The sequence below is a fragment of the Gossypium arboreum genome, chromosome 6, assembly GCF_025698485.1.
Source record: "Gossypium arboreum isolate Shixiya-1 chromosome 6, ASM2569848v2, whole genome shotgun sequence".
NCBI lineage: Eukaryota > Viridiplantae > Streptophyta > Magnoliopsida > Malvales > Malvaceae > Gossypium > Gossypium arboreum.
The window spans coordinates 108,639,024-108,652,882 of NC_069075.1; positions in this window are offsets into that span (position 1 = coordinate 108,639,024).

Below are 13,859 nucleotides of genomic sequence, written 5' to 3' on the forward strand. Positions count from 1 at the left end.
ATGCGGAGGGACGAAAACGGGAACTGAGATAGAATTGTTTGATCTATTTTTTTTAAATAGAAAAATTAGTAACTCATTTCATAGATGGACTATACAATTTGGGAGAAAAAAATAATAAATAACCGTCATTGGTGGCGAAGAATTAGCTCTATCAACATGACAATGGTTTGGTATTACCATCAATAGAACATTACGACATGTTGACAATTGATTTTGTCACAACTAAAGTATGACATATTTGAAGTAATTGCAAGAAAAATCAACTTCAAACGGTCCAAAGCAATAAACAAAATCGGCAAAAAAACCAAGCATCCACCAAACTAGATAGGACAATGATAAAACAATCCCTAATATCACGTGCAAAATCACGACTATATGCATAAGTAAGACTAAAAATCTTGTAAAAGATAAAACAAAAACTTTCAAAAGTGAAAATTTATTAAACAATGTTGAAAACAAACAAAAAAAAAATATAAAACTTAAGACAACACGAATTCAAACTGACTCATGAAATCGTTTATTATTTTGAAATACTTTCAAAATAGAAACAAATTAAGAAGTCGACAAAAAGTCACTATTTGAGTATCTACGACCAACTCACTTCCAAGAGAAATTGTTGGTGGCTAGTGGAGGTTTAGTGACAACATGTACCGTCATCTATCTTATGAGGACAACAAAGATACTCACTAAAATAAATATGCAAATTGAAAAGAAAGAAGACACGTTGGGTGAATAAAGAAAAAAAATAAAGAAAAAAAGGGAGAGTGATAACAAAACAAGGAAAAAACATCCTCATTTATGAATATTGATTTAGTTTCTCCACGCCATTCTATCTTATTAATCAATCTTTAATTTAATATTATAAGATTATATATTTATAATTTACTTCACACAATTTGATATATATATTTTTGGGAAGGATGGTACATATAATTTTTAATATACGTACTCTACAAACATATATATCATCATATTTAGGTATTTATTATGTAATACTTCTTGCCTGACTCAATCGTCGGGTTCAAGTTATAAGATGCTACAATCGTTGCCTGAACAACTACTATCAAGCATACTGTAATTGTAACACCCCTAATCTGTCTCCAATATTAGATTAGGGTTACAGAGCATTACAGTGCAAAACAAAACCTTCAACATCGCAACATGCACCAACATGAAAATAACATAATTAAATATTATATAAATACTTTTACGGGCCTTAAATCGAGCTTAAATGGCCCTAAAAATAGTTTCGGAACAATCAATGACTTATTCAAATCAAAACAGAAACTTTAGGGCAGAATTAAAAATCTGCAAAACAACGATCACATGGCCGTGTGGTTTAACTCAGGCCGTGTTGACATTCAAAGTAAGGGACACATGGCCGTGTCCCAGCCCATGTCTTAAATTGTGTAACTCACTAACTTGTGTCACACGGTCGTCTCGTAAACAGTGTAATACCCTTTAACCCCAAACTGTTGCCGAAACAGGGTTACAGAACATTACCGGACCTATTGGACAATTTACAATTAATTCAAAATAAATGACATACATATCTTGATTTAATTATAAAGTCTCTATAATGGACCCTCGAGGTCCAAATCGCACGTTAGAATCGAATTGGGACTTGTTCGGATACTCCGAATTTTTTTTTGTGCGAACTCAATATAACCCTTTTATAAATATCTAACATTCCCTGCAAATTCAAATCGAGACCAATCCAAATAAATCAATTCATGAATACATCTCTAATTATAACAAACTAATAATATAAAGTTCTAACATTTTTATGTTTATAACAATCTAACATAAGATGTCTAATTGATTCATTTAAATTATCATTCAACAAAATTGCCCATAGCTATGATATAGACTATATTTAAGACATATGTAATTATATGGAACAACCATTACCATCATTTATCATTAATATTTATGTATCAAAATAACAACAAATTATAACCTAGGTACATGCCATTTTCAAAAGAAAAATACATCACCACATATTTGAGTTCGGGATTGACTTAGATGCTGAGTCGTTAGTCACTTTGGTACTTAACCTGCGGACAGAAACAAACCGTACGCTGAGTATGCACTCAGTGGTATTTCTATAAACCAATACTTAAATCAATTATTAGCTAATATCCATTTTGACTATAAAACCTTATTTACATAACAATAGATAATTTCTTAGCTCTTCCTCGATAAAGTATATGATTCTAATCATATTTAATCAGTAACAATCAGTTATTCAGTACAGTAATTTAGTCATTTAGTAACTATCAAATATTTAGTGCAGTAGTTTAGTTATTCAATAACTATCAATTATTCAATACAGTAATTTAGTTATTCAGTAAAATCAATTATTCAGTACAGTAGTTTACCCCTATTAACATAACTCAAACCTAGACGAATACACGAATCCAACCAACACACCAGTACAACACTTAGTGCCTCATCGGCTTTGCCGAAGTAAACAGTAACAGTACGGTACTTAGTACCTCATCGGATTAAACCGAAGTAACAGTAACAGTACGACACATAAGGTGCCTTATCGACTCGAAGTCGAAGTAACAGTATGACACTTATAGTGCCTCATCGACTCAAGGTCGAAGTATCTCTGAACACTTCCAATCCTATGGCATGCCAATTATATCCGACTCACTCCGATACAGTTAATAGGGTATTTAATTCATTTCTCAATTCACAGTAATTAATCATTTCACAATAATCACAAATTCACATACATTCAATTCGATATCAAACACTAATACTTACCTTAATATCTTTCCATACACATATAATAATAAAAACAACAATTTAAATGTTAAGTTCGGTTTATAGAAATACAAACCGTAATTCTCGAATTACTCTTCGTCAACCTTCTCCTTTCCTTTCTTTGTCGAGGTCTCCGGTATTGCGTTAGCTACCGAAATTAAAATAATTATACCATTAATTACAGCACTTATTATAACAAATAATTGAATTTCTATTCAATTTATACCTTATTTTCAATTAGGTCCTAACTAACTCATTCACTTTACTAACTTAATTCATACTTCATTCTTATTCAAATTCCTATCAAATTCAACTTAACTATCAAGTGTTCATAATAAAACCCTAATTTAAAAATTATTTCAATTTGATCCCTCAATTACCAAAACTTATAGCCTAGTTTACAATTTAATCCTTTAATCAATTCTAACTTAAAATTCATTCAATTAAACCCCTAATTTATTATTTTGTTCAACATGAACTATGTTCAAAAACCTAAAAACTTCCAAAACCTCAATTTCAACAAAACTTTGTTCTAAAGCTTCTAAAACATCAACTTTAAATAAAAAGGACTTAATTGACTTAACAATTAAAGCTTAAAGCTTCCAAACCTTAGTTTTTCGTTTTTCTTTCTTTTCTACTTTTTTCCCCTTGTACTTTGGAATAGCCTATTCTGTTTTGGTTTCCTTCTTTCTTTTATTTTCTTTATTTGTTTAATAATAATATAATATCTTAATAAATATTTATTTAATAATCAATATATTTATTACAATTGTAATATTACTTATATTTAGACATGTACTATATCATCATCATACATTTGTCATGTTTTAATTTATTTATCACATAAAAATCTTATAATATAATTATTTAATTAATAAATATCTTTTACTTAATAATAAATGATAAATAATAAATATCTATTTACTTAAATAATAAGTAATTTAAATCCATGAATTACAATTGTATGCTTACTTTTATTACAAATGTATATTTTACTACCATACATTTGGCTTTAATTTATATATATTTCATTAATTTAATAAGATAATATCAATTAAATAATTATTTATACTATTATATTCTAATATTAATTAATAATAACTTAAATCATTAAAAATCTTAAGATTTTTCTCATTATTTGCTGCCTCAACTATTACTTAATGGCATATTTGCCATTTTGGTCCTTTATATTTTCTTTTAATCTATAATTCAACTTTTACCCCTTATTCAATCTAATCATTCTTCCTATTTTCTCTTAATTAAGTTAAATTCACCTAATTAAAACTTAACTAAACACACTACTAGACTCATAAATATTCCTAATAATTATTTTCGAACTCGGTTTACTAAGACGGAGGCCCGAGAATGTACTTTACCGATGCCCGTGAACTTTGGGTCATTACAAACAGTGTCAGGCCGTGTGTGTATTCGAAATATGGTCACACGGTCGTGTCACAGGCCATGTGAAACCTGCGCGTAAAATTTAAAAGACACACAGTCGTGTGAAGTGACCATGTGTGGCACATGACTGGGTGACAGCCTGTGTCCCAGGCTGTGTGCAACATGTGTTGCCTCTAAAATAGGCCATTTCAAATACAAACCTTGCACACCAATATACACTAATTCAACCATCTTTCACATGTTTAAAACATACATAAAACATCCAAAAACATACCAATTTCATGCTCGCCCTATATCTAGCCAATGTGCCATTCTTATGGCACCTCAATCACAACCTATCCAATTCATTCAAACATACATTATAACCTAAACAAATATCTTTATATTCATACACACCATTGAACCATTTGCACCACATATAAACTTGTCTTAGGCCACATATTTACACAATACTTAAAATGACCAAAAGACACAAACATGGCAAAACATTATGAGTCCAAACAAACACATATACACAAAAGGGCATAACCAAACCAAGTTGACTAAATAACATAATCAAAAACTCCCTTTATAACAAACGTTATACATGCTGTCTATAACCTGGAACTTATATACCAAAAATCAACAAAAAAAAATGTTTGGATGGTGTGATCATGCTTCAATGAGATTCCAATCAATTGAGCTTTCCTATGACCTAAAGAAAAAAAGAAAATAAACTACATAAGCAACTAATACTTAGTAAGCTCGTATAATAGAACTTAAACTTACCATATACATTAGATAAAACAAATAAAGATAGATTCATTTCATTGTAAGCCAAATGCTTTTCCTACACACAAAAACTCATAGAGTTTGTTGGTGAAACATTGCACTTGTAACGCCCCATACCTGAGACCATCGCCGGAGTCGAACACGAGGTGTTAACAGACTTAATTCATTACTTAAACAGCTCAAACAATTTATTTTTAAAATTTCTAGTTAAACTAGCAATCTGCGTCACAGTCGCTTAAAAATTCATATCTCGAGTTACGAAACTCGAAATCCAATTCCGTCAATTTTCCCTGAAAATAGACTCATTTATCTATTTACTAATTTTTTTATAGAATTTTTGGTCGAGCCAATTAGTACAGTTTATTAGTTAAAGTTGCCCCTGTTTCAGGGTTCGACTGCTCTGACCTCTGTGTATTACGAATCAGATATCTCTCTGCACAGAATTTCAATGACTATGAAGTTTGTTTCTCTTACAACTAGGCTCAATAAGGAATCTGTACATATAAAGAATGACTTCTAATTATTTTTGTATAATTTATTATGAATTTTTAAAGTCAGAACAGAGGATCTAGAAATCACTCTGGCCCTGTTTCACAAGGTTTCAAATATCTCATAAAGTATAATTTATATGCCTGTTTTTTTTTTATCCATATGAAAATAGACTCATTAGGATTCAATTTCATAACTTTCTCATCATTTAATTCCATTTCTACTATTTTTAGTGATTTTTCAAATTTACATCACTACTGCTGTTAGAATCTATTTTATGGTAAATTTTACCTATTTCATGGTTTCCATGGATTAGCTAGCAATTTGACATACATAACACCAAATATGATCATGATTAGCCATTCCAATGGCTAATCATTACCAAGCATTTCCATACCACTCAATAACCATATCATAAGACCATATATACAAAATGATTATAATGCTATACATGCCATACTCAAAATATACAAGCCATTATGCCAAGATGGTATCTGAGATAGTGTGAGCGAACCTCCGACCGTTCCGATTTCGAGTTGGCTTATCAAAACTACAAGGAATGAAAAGGACGGAGTAAGCATAAATGCTTAGTAAGTTCACATGCAAATAGCAAGTAACACAACTATATACGCAAACATAAAACATCATTTGCATAATCATCACAGAGACATTCATATCACATTTTCATTTATCATCTTACCATATTGTTGTTATATCGAGTTTTCAACCCGAGGGTTAAGTATATACCTGTTCAAAGTATTCATTTCACAACACTTACCAATACGTCCCTTTCATCTCGAGTATTCCTCCATTTGAGTAGAATTTTATCCGTTGAACACATCGGAATATAATTCAGATACATGGAAAGTTTGCACATAAGTGCCACATATGTAGCCAAGCTACCATGTAACCCGCCCATAAGTGAACTCAGACTCAACTCAACGAGCTAGGGCGTTCGCATCCATAAGTGAACTCGGACTCAACTCAACGAGCTCGGATGCCTAGTTACATCTCTCGAACTCGGACTCAACTCAACGAGTTCGGACATTCGCATTCATAAGTGAACTCGGCTCAACTCAACGAGTTCGGATGCCCAAATATCCTAGTGACATGTCACTTGTATCCTAATCCATTCCTAAGGTTCAACGGGACCTTTTTCCCAATCATGTGTCTCAACCATCTTCTACGGAATGCCGATACCGATACTTGGTAGTATTTCACATTTTCCAAGTATATCACACAATTTGACATATTATCAAACAATTATCACAGTATAATATTTCATAATAATTATCATATCATTTAAATAACATAAAAACATTTAAAATAATAACTATGTTACCAACATTTACATATGGACTTACCTCAAATGCTGAAAATGACTACTTTTACCATTTCGTCCACAACTTGGTATTTTCCCCATTTTAGCCCGAATTTTAGTTTTCCTTGCTCTATCATTTAAAATATAGTCTAATTAGGACTCACATTATTCAAATTGACCCAAAATCATATTTTGGAAAAATTATAGTTTTGCCCCTAAACTTTTGCATATTTACACTTTTGCCCCAAAGCTCCTAAATTAAACTTCAGCCTATTTTCTTATGTTTTATGACATGCTGATCATTTTTCCCTTCTATAGAAACATCAAATTCTCACTCTAACATGTACTTATAACTATTAGGTATTTTTACCGATTAAGCCCTTTTGCTAGTTTTCGCTTAAAACCGAGTAGCACAAGTTGTCTAACATAATTTAAAACCTCATATTCTATCATAAAACACCAAAATACACAAATTTCACCTATGGGTATTTTTCCAAATATGAACCCTAGGTTGAATTATTGCTAGCATAAGCTTAATCGAGCTAGGGACTCAAAACGTAAAAATCATTAAAACGAGGCTAGAACGGACTTAAAATCGAGCTTGGAAGCTTGAAAACCCTAGCTATGGTTTCTCCTTGCTATATTCGGCCATGGGGTTGAAGATGAGCAAAATTGGCTTTTAATTTTGTATTTTAATTCATTTTACCCTAAATGACCAAAATGCCCTTACTACTAAACTTTCCAAAATTCCATCCATGTCCAATTTTTGTCCATAGACTTAGAAATTGGTAAAATTTCTATTTAAGACCTCCTAATTAATATTTCAAAACAATTTCATACTAGAAACTTCTAGAATGCAAGTTTTACAAATTATTCGATTTAGTCCCTAATTTCAATTTAAGCACTTTATGCATAAAATTTCTTCACGAAATTTTCCAACAATCATGCAATCATATCATAGACCTTAAAATAATCATAAAATAATTATTTCTATCTCGAATTTTGTGGTCACGAAACCGCTATTCCGACTAGGCCCAAAATCAGGATATTACAGCACTTATAAACTTCACTAAAACATGGCATAAAACATATCAAAGTTTCAACTTGCTCAACCATATTCATCATATACTATGCACTTGTATTGACATTACATTTAATACTTCATCTTTATATATTTCCTTTATGTAAAAACATAGCTAATAATATATATATTTTCGTTTCAACCTTAATTACCTGTTGAACCAAATGAAATAACTTTGATAAATTAGAAAATAATCATATCACCATTTCATTTTCTAAACACCACTACCATCATAACTAGAAGACATAATTATAGACATACGATACATATAATCACACCATAGTATTAATATTCATTATCAAACCATACTAATCAAAATGTTCATCTCATATTCAAACTTATAATACATTCTACAACAAAACATGTTACCTAAATAGCGACTGGTTGAAGAATGAAATGCCAACCTTTTCAGTACTATCATTTTGACCTTTTCATTGATATCATTTTTGTATATCATCCTTTTTAATATGTTATTGGTGCCCAATACTTGAAGAATAAACTGTAACAAAGTTTTGCGCCTAGCGTTAGTCGGATAAATCGATGATGTCAAATGTGTGCCAGTACTAGTCGAATAAACCAACAATATTTTGCGCCCAATACTAGTAGGATAAACTAACCATGTCAAATTTGTGCCCAGCACTCGTTGAATAAATCGATAATATTTTGTGCCTGGTGCTAGTCAGATGAATCGATAATGTTTTGCGCCCAGGGTTAGTTGGATAAAATTACAAATACATATGTAATTACATAATCCATAATTTATCATTTCGTAATTTAACCATTTGCATATATATATATATATATATAATTAAGATATCAAGGTAATAATTAAAGTATTTGAAATAAATAAATAAAGTTTGAGTTAAATGGCTACGAACTTACCAGGACTAAACTGCAGTAATGACAAAAGTCCAGGGACTATTCCGAAATTTTCATTTTTCCACGGTTGTCAACTTATTCTTAATCTATAATATAATTTTATTTCAATTATTAGCCCCAATTTCACATATACTGTTCAATTTATTACCTATGACTTCTTATTTATAAATTTACACATTTGCCCCAAACTTTTTTTATTTAATTCAATTTAATCTTTAAACCCAAAACATACAAATTTATAACACCCCTCACTCGTATTCAACGTTGGAATAGGGTTACGGAGCATTACCGTACTTACAACACATTTAAACATACTTTTCACATACACTTAATCAATTCATACAATCATCATTCAATCTCAATCAATTTGTCTTTAATACGAGCCTACAAGGCCCTAAACATGCTTTGAAAGTGGTTCAGGACTAAACCGATAACTTAAGAAACTTTCATGTAGCTTAGAAAATTTTTCTCAAAACAGGGGACACATGCCTGTGTGGCTAGGCCGTGTGACACGCTCGTGTCACAGATCGTGTGGACATTCGAAATGTGAGCACATGGCCGTGTCCTAGCCTGTGTCCGACCCCGTGTAACTCTTTGACTTGGGTCACACGGCCAACACACATGCCTGTCTGCCCTAAAAATGGCCATACACGCCCGTATGCCAGGCCGTGTTAAACTTGTAGGGTATACTGGCTTATGCCACACAGCCAAGTCACATGCCTGTGTGTGAAGCCGTATGGAGCATGTTGACTTAATTTTAATTTCAACATGAAGGGACACACGACAGTGTAAATAACCGTGTGTCACACACTGCTGAGACACACGCCTGTGTCTCTGCCCATGTGGACAAAAATAGGCTATTTACCAAGCCATTTTGCCACCCCAGATTGTACACACCTACACAATCCAATTGGTACACATTCATAGCATATATAGATATCCAAATCAACCACAACCAATACTAAAACGTACCATTTTAATATAAACAATTAACATACTTTTAACACCATAATTTACCTACTCAAATCATGCCAATTCACATTTCCAAAGCATTCATATATATACTATATCAACTAAGCATTTCTTAGCTTAAAATCACAAGCACAAACATTCTCAATTTTTCAACCATTAGCTACTATGAAAGTTGCATTCAATAAGCCATTATCTATCAAACATGAACCACATCACTAAGAGGCATTAATGCTTATATATACATCACATAATTGCCAAAATAAGCTAACCTATATGGCTAACACAAAACCAAACACTTAATATATACAAGCCAATACAAATGGCCAAAATCATGCTACAAATACCAAAATAACTTAAAGTCCCTATACATGCCATATAATTAAAATACCAAAGTTCAAAGGTACTGAGTGATAGGTAGATAGTGTGAAGCGATCTCCGATGATCTCTGAATCTAAGCTAGCTTGATAACACTATAAAACATAGAAAAATAAATGATGTAAGCTATAAAGCTTAGTAAGCTCGTATGACATAAATTCGATATAATTATAAATACATAATTCAACAATTGATCATAAGTATAAGAATTCACATCAACTAATAAACCTCTCAATTACTCATTCACAAAACTAAATACTTTTTTCACCATTTCTTCGATTCAAAGCTAATATGGTTTATGCACATACTTGTACCATCTCGTACCAATCTCATACACATTCTCGTCTTTCTTTTACCCGTTGAACCATTCAGAATAGAAGTCGGATACTCAAGGGTCTCACACGATAAGTACCTATACCATGGCCCGTAGCCAAATCAAGGTAACTTATCTTCGAAGTACTGATATCATGGCCCGAAGCGAAATCAGCTAATATGCATGGCCCGAAGCCAAATCGTTATCTCTTGCACCAGAAGTGCTAATATCATGGCCCGAAGGCAACACATGTATCTTCTAATGACATGCCACTAGTATCCTAAACTATTCCTAAAGTTCAACTGGGATTTTGAATGCCGAATTACCATTGAGTCATTGTCGAACTCATCCGAAGTCTCATATTCTCAATTCACACAATATCAGAGCATTTAAAATACATGTAAAATGAAATTTATCACATATGAACTTACCTTGAATATGGAAATGATGAAATAAGTCAATTAGTCGATAACTTTAGTTGTTCCCCAATCTAGATCTGAATTCTGCTTTTCTTGATCTAAATATATTTAAAATTAACTTATTAAGTCATTTATCTAATCAATTTAATCCAAAACACACATTAGGGCTATTTTACACATTTGCCCCTAAACTTTCACATATTTAGTCCTTATTTCATAAAATCACAAATTAGTGAAATTCAAAATAAACCCATGCTAGCCAAATTACTATAATACCCCTAACAACCCATATTTTTCATTTATTTTACATTTTAACCATAAAATTTTAACATTTCTCAATTTAATCCCTATTTTACATTTTAACTAAAAATCACTTAACAAACTTGCTTACCTATCAACAAGCATTCAAAATCTATCATCGAACATCAAAATACACATGTATTCATCAATGGCATCATTCAAAATCTTTAACAGTTTTGTGGAATAGTCCTTAGGCTAGCTACTACTAGTTGCGACGATCACAAAAATATAAAAATCATTAAAAACGGGACAAAACACATGCCTAATTGCATCAATTTTCCTTAGCCGAATGAATAACCCTAATATTCTCTTTTCTTCTTCTTCAATTTTCGGTTAAAAGATAAGAATTAATGCCTTTAATTTGGTTTTGTTTTATTTATTTTATGTTATTTACCAATTTACACATGTACCCTAATGATAAACCAAATAAAACATCCATTTAATGTCCAATATTGTCCACTTACCAAAAAAATAGTCTAATTACTGTTTAAGGACCTTTACTCTATGGTTCTATAGCTATTTGACACCTTTAACTAATAGAACATAAGTTTTACGCTTTACGCGATTTAGTCTTTTTTATCAAATTGACCAATCAAACAATAAAATTTCCTAACGAAATTTTCACACCAACATAATATCACACTGTAAACATTAAAATAATAATAAAATAAATATTTTGACCTCCACTGTTTTGATTTGACTAAAAACGGGCTATTATAAGATTAATCATATTTTTACACAACCTTTGCTAACCGATTATCTAAAGTTTCAATATAGCCCTCTATAAACTATAATTTCATAGTAAAACCTTGGGATTTTACCATTTCAAAAATTTAGTCCTTAAACATTAAAATAAATAAAAAAACTACTTTACAAAATAATCTTAATCAACAACCAATATTAATATTCTACCATTAAACTTAAAAAACACACTAAATTCAACAATAGCATCTTCCAAAATATTTAACAGTTTTACAAAATAACCCCCGGTTTAACTAGATTAAGCTAATACGACATCAAAAACATAAAAATTATAAGAAACGATTAAGAAATAAGCTTACATGTAAGAGACTAGGTGCTGAACCATAAAGCTACTTCCATGGCTAATTTTCTTCTCCCCAACAATGTATCAAGAAAAATATGATAACATTGTTTCTTTTATTTGTTTATACATTATTTAATTATTTACCATTTTACCATTAATTGAACCTTCAAATTACACATTAAAATACCCATTTACCATCCACACCCAATTTTCATGGTCTAATTTCAACATAAGTCCCCCTACTTTAATTATTTAAACTGTTATGTTAAAAAATCAATAATAAGTGACTTTTCCACCTTTTGCAATTTAATCATTTCCCTTTAATTAACTAACTAAACATCAAAATTATCTAACCAAATTTTAATACCCCTATATAATCACTCTATAACTATTTAATAAAAATATTTATGGGCTTGGTTTATAGAAACGAGGTCTCAATACCTCATTTTCTAAACCACTTGACTTTAGAAATAACCCATTTGAACTTAATTAATCATTCAATTAACTATAATTATCAATTCAAAATTTACTACAATACTATATTTGACTCATGAATGTTAAATAATAATATTTTAGACTATTTCATCGAATTTGTGGTCCTGAAACCACTATTTTCGATACTATAGAAAAATAGACTGTTACAATAATTATCATTTAAACAAACATTCATGTCATAAATACATTTACAATATGATATACAATTAAATCTGAGCTTTAATCGAGTTTACGAAAGCTCTTTTATAGACTCGAGTATGAAATATGACTCAATTATAAAGTTTTAAAATTTTAAGGCTGATGTCGTGACGTCACTTTCTCCATGTCGTAACATTGCAAAACAGTTTGTCACGTCATGATGTCAGGCCATTCGACGTCGCTACGTCACATATTTTCGGCCAGCATTGCGACAAGGAGATGTGGTTGTCGGGACAAGAACTTTGTTTTTTATACAAATTAGGCCATTTGGTACTTATTTCATGTTAACCTTTCAATTAACTCAATTGGTGCTTATTTGCACCACATTTTCCCGTTGGAAAATATGGGCATCACATATATATTAAAGGTAATTACATGTTATTATTTATTATCATGATAGGTTAGCCCAAATTAAAAGTGATCTAATTTGGTTAAAGTTTTATTGGGCTTTAATTATTAAATAAAATATGGGTCAAATATGTGTAGATATTCTAGTAATTGAATTCTAATCAAATTCTGATTAATGATGGGCTAATTAGAATTTGATTAAAACTAATATGCTAAGGTTATAAATATTAGGGTTATGCTCCCAAATTATACACAAGATATCTTTTCTAATATCCCATCATTAGGAAAGAGAGAGCAGATATTTTTTTAATTTCTTGTGTGCTAATTTGGAATATCAAATCCCCAAGATCCAGTAAAACTTTAAGGAATTTATGGATCCAGGTACGCTTTCGCATCTAGTTTTCTTCTTGATTTATTCTTGATGATTTGACATGATAGATCCTGATTTATTCAGTTTTATTTTTAGATTTATTTTACAAATCTAACAAGTGACATCTGAGTCTCGTCATGTTAAATCATTAGGAATCGATTAAAGTTTCTTCTTTAAACGATTGATTCATAAAATTTTATGGGTTTTATATTTGGATATATATTGATCTTTGAAGGCTTATATTAAAGTAAATATATTTTTGAATTTATAAAAAAATTTAAGGTTTTCCTTTTATTTTATTTTATTT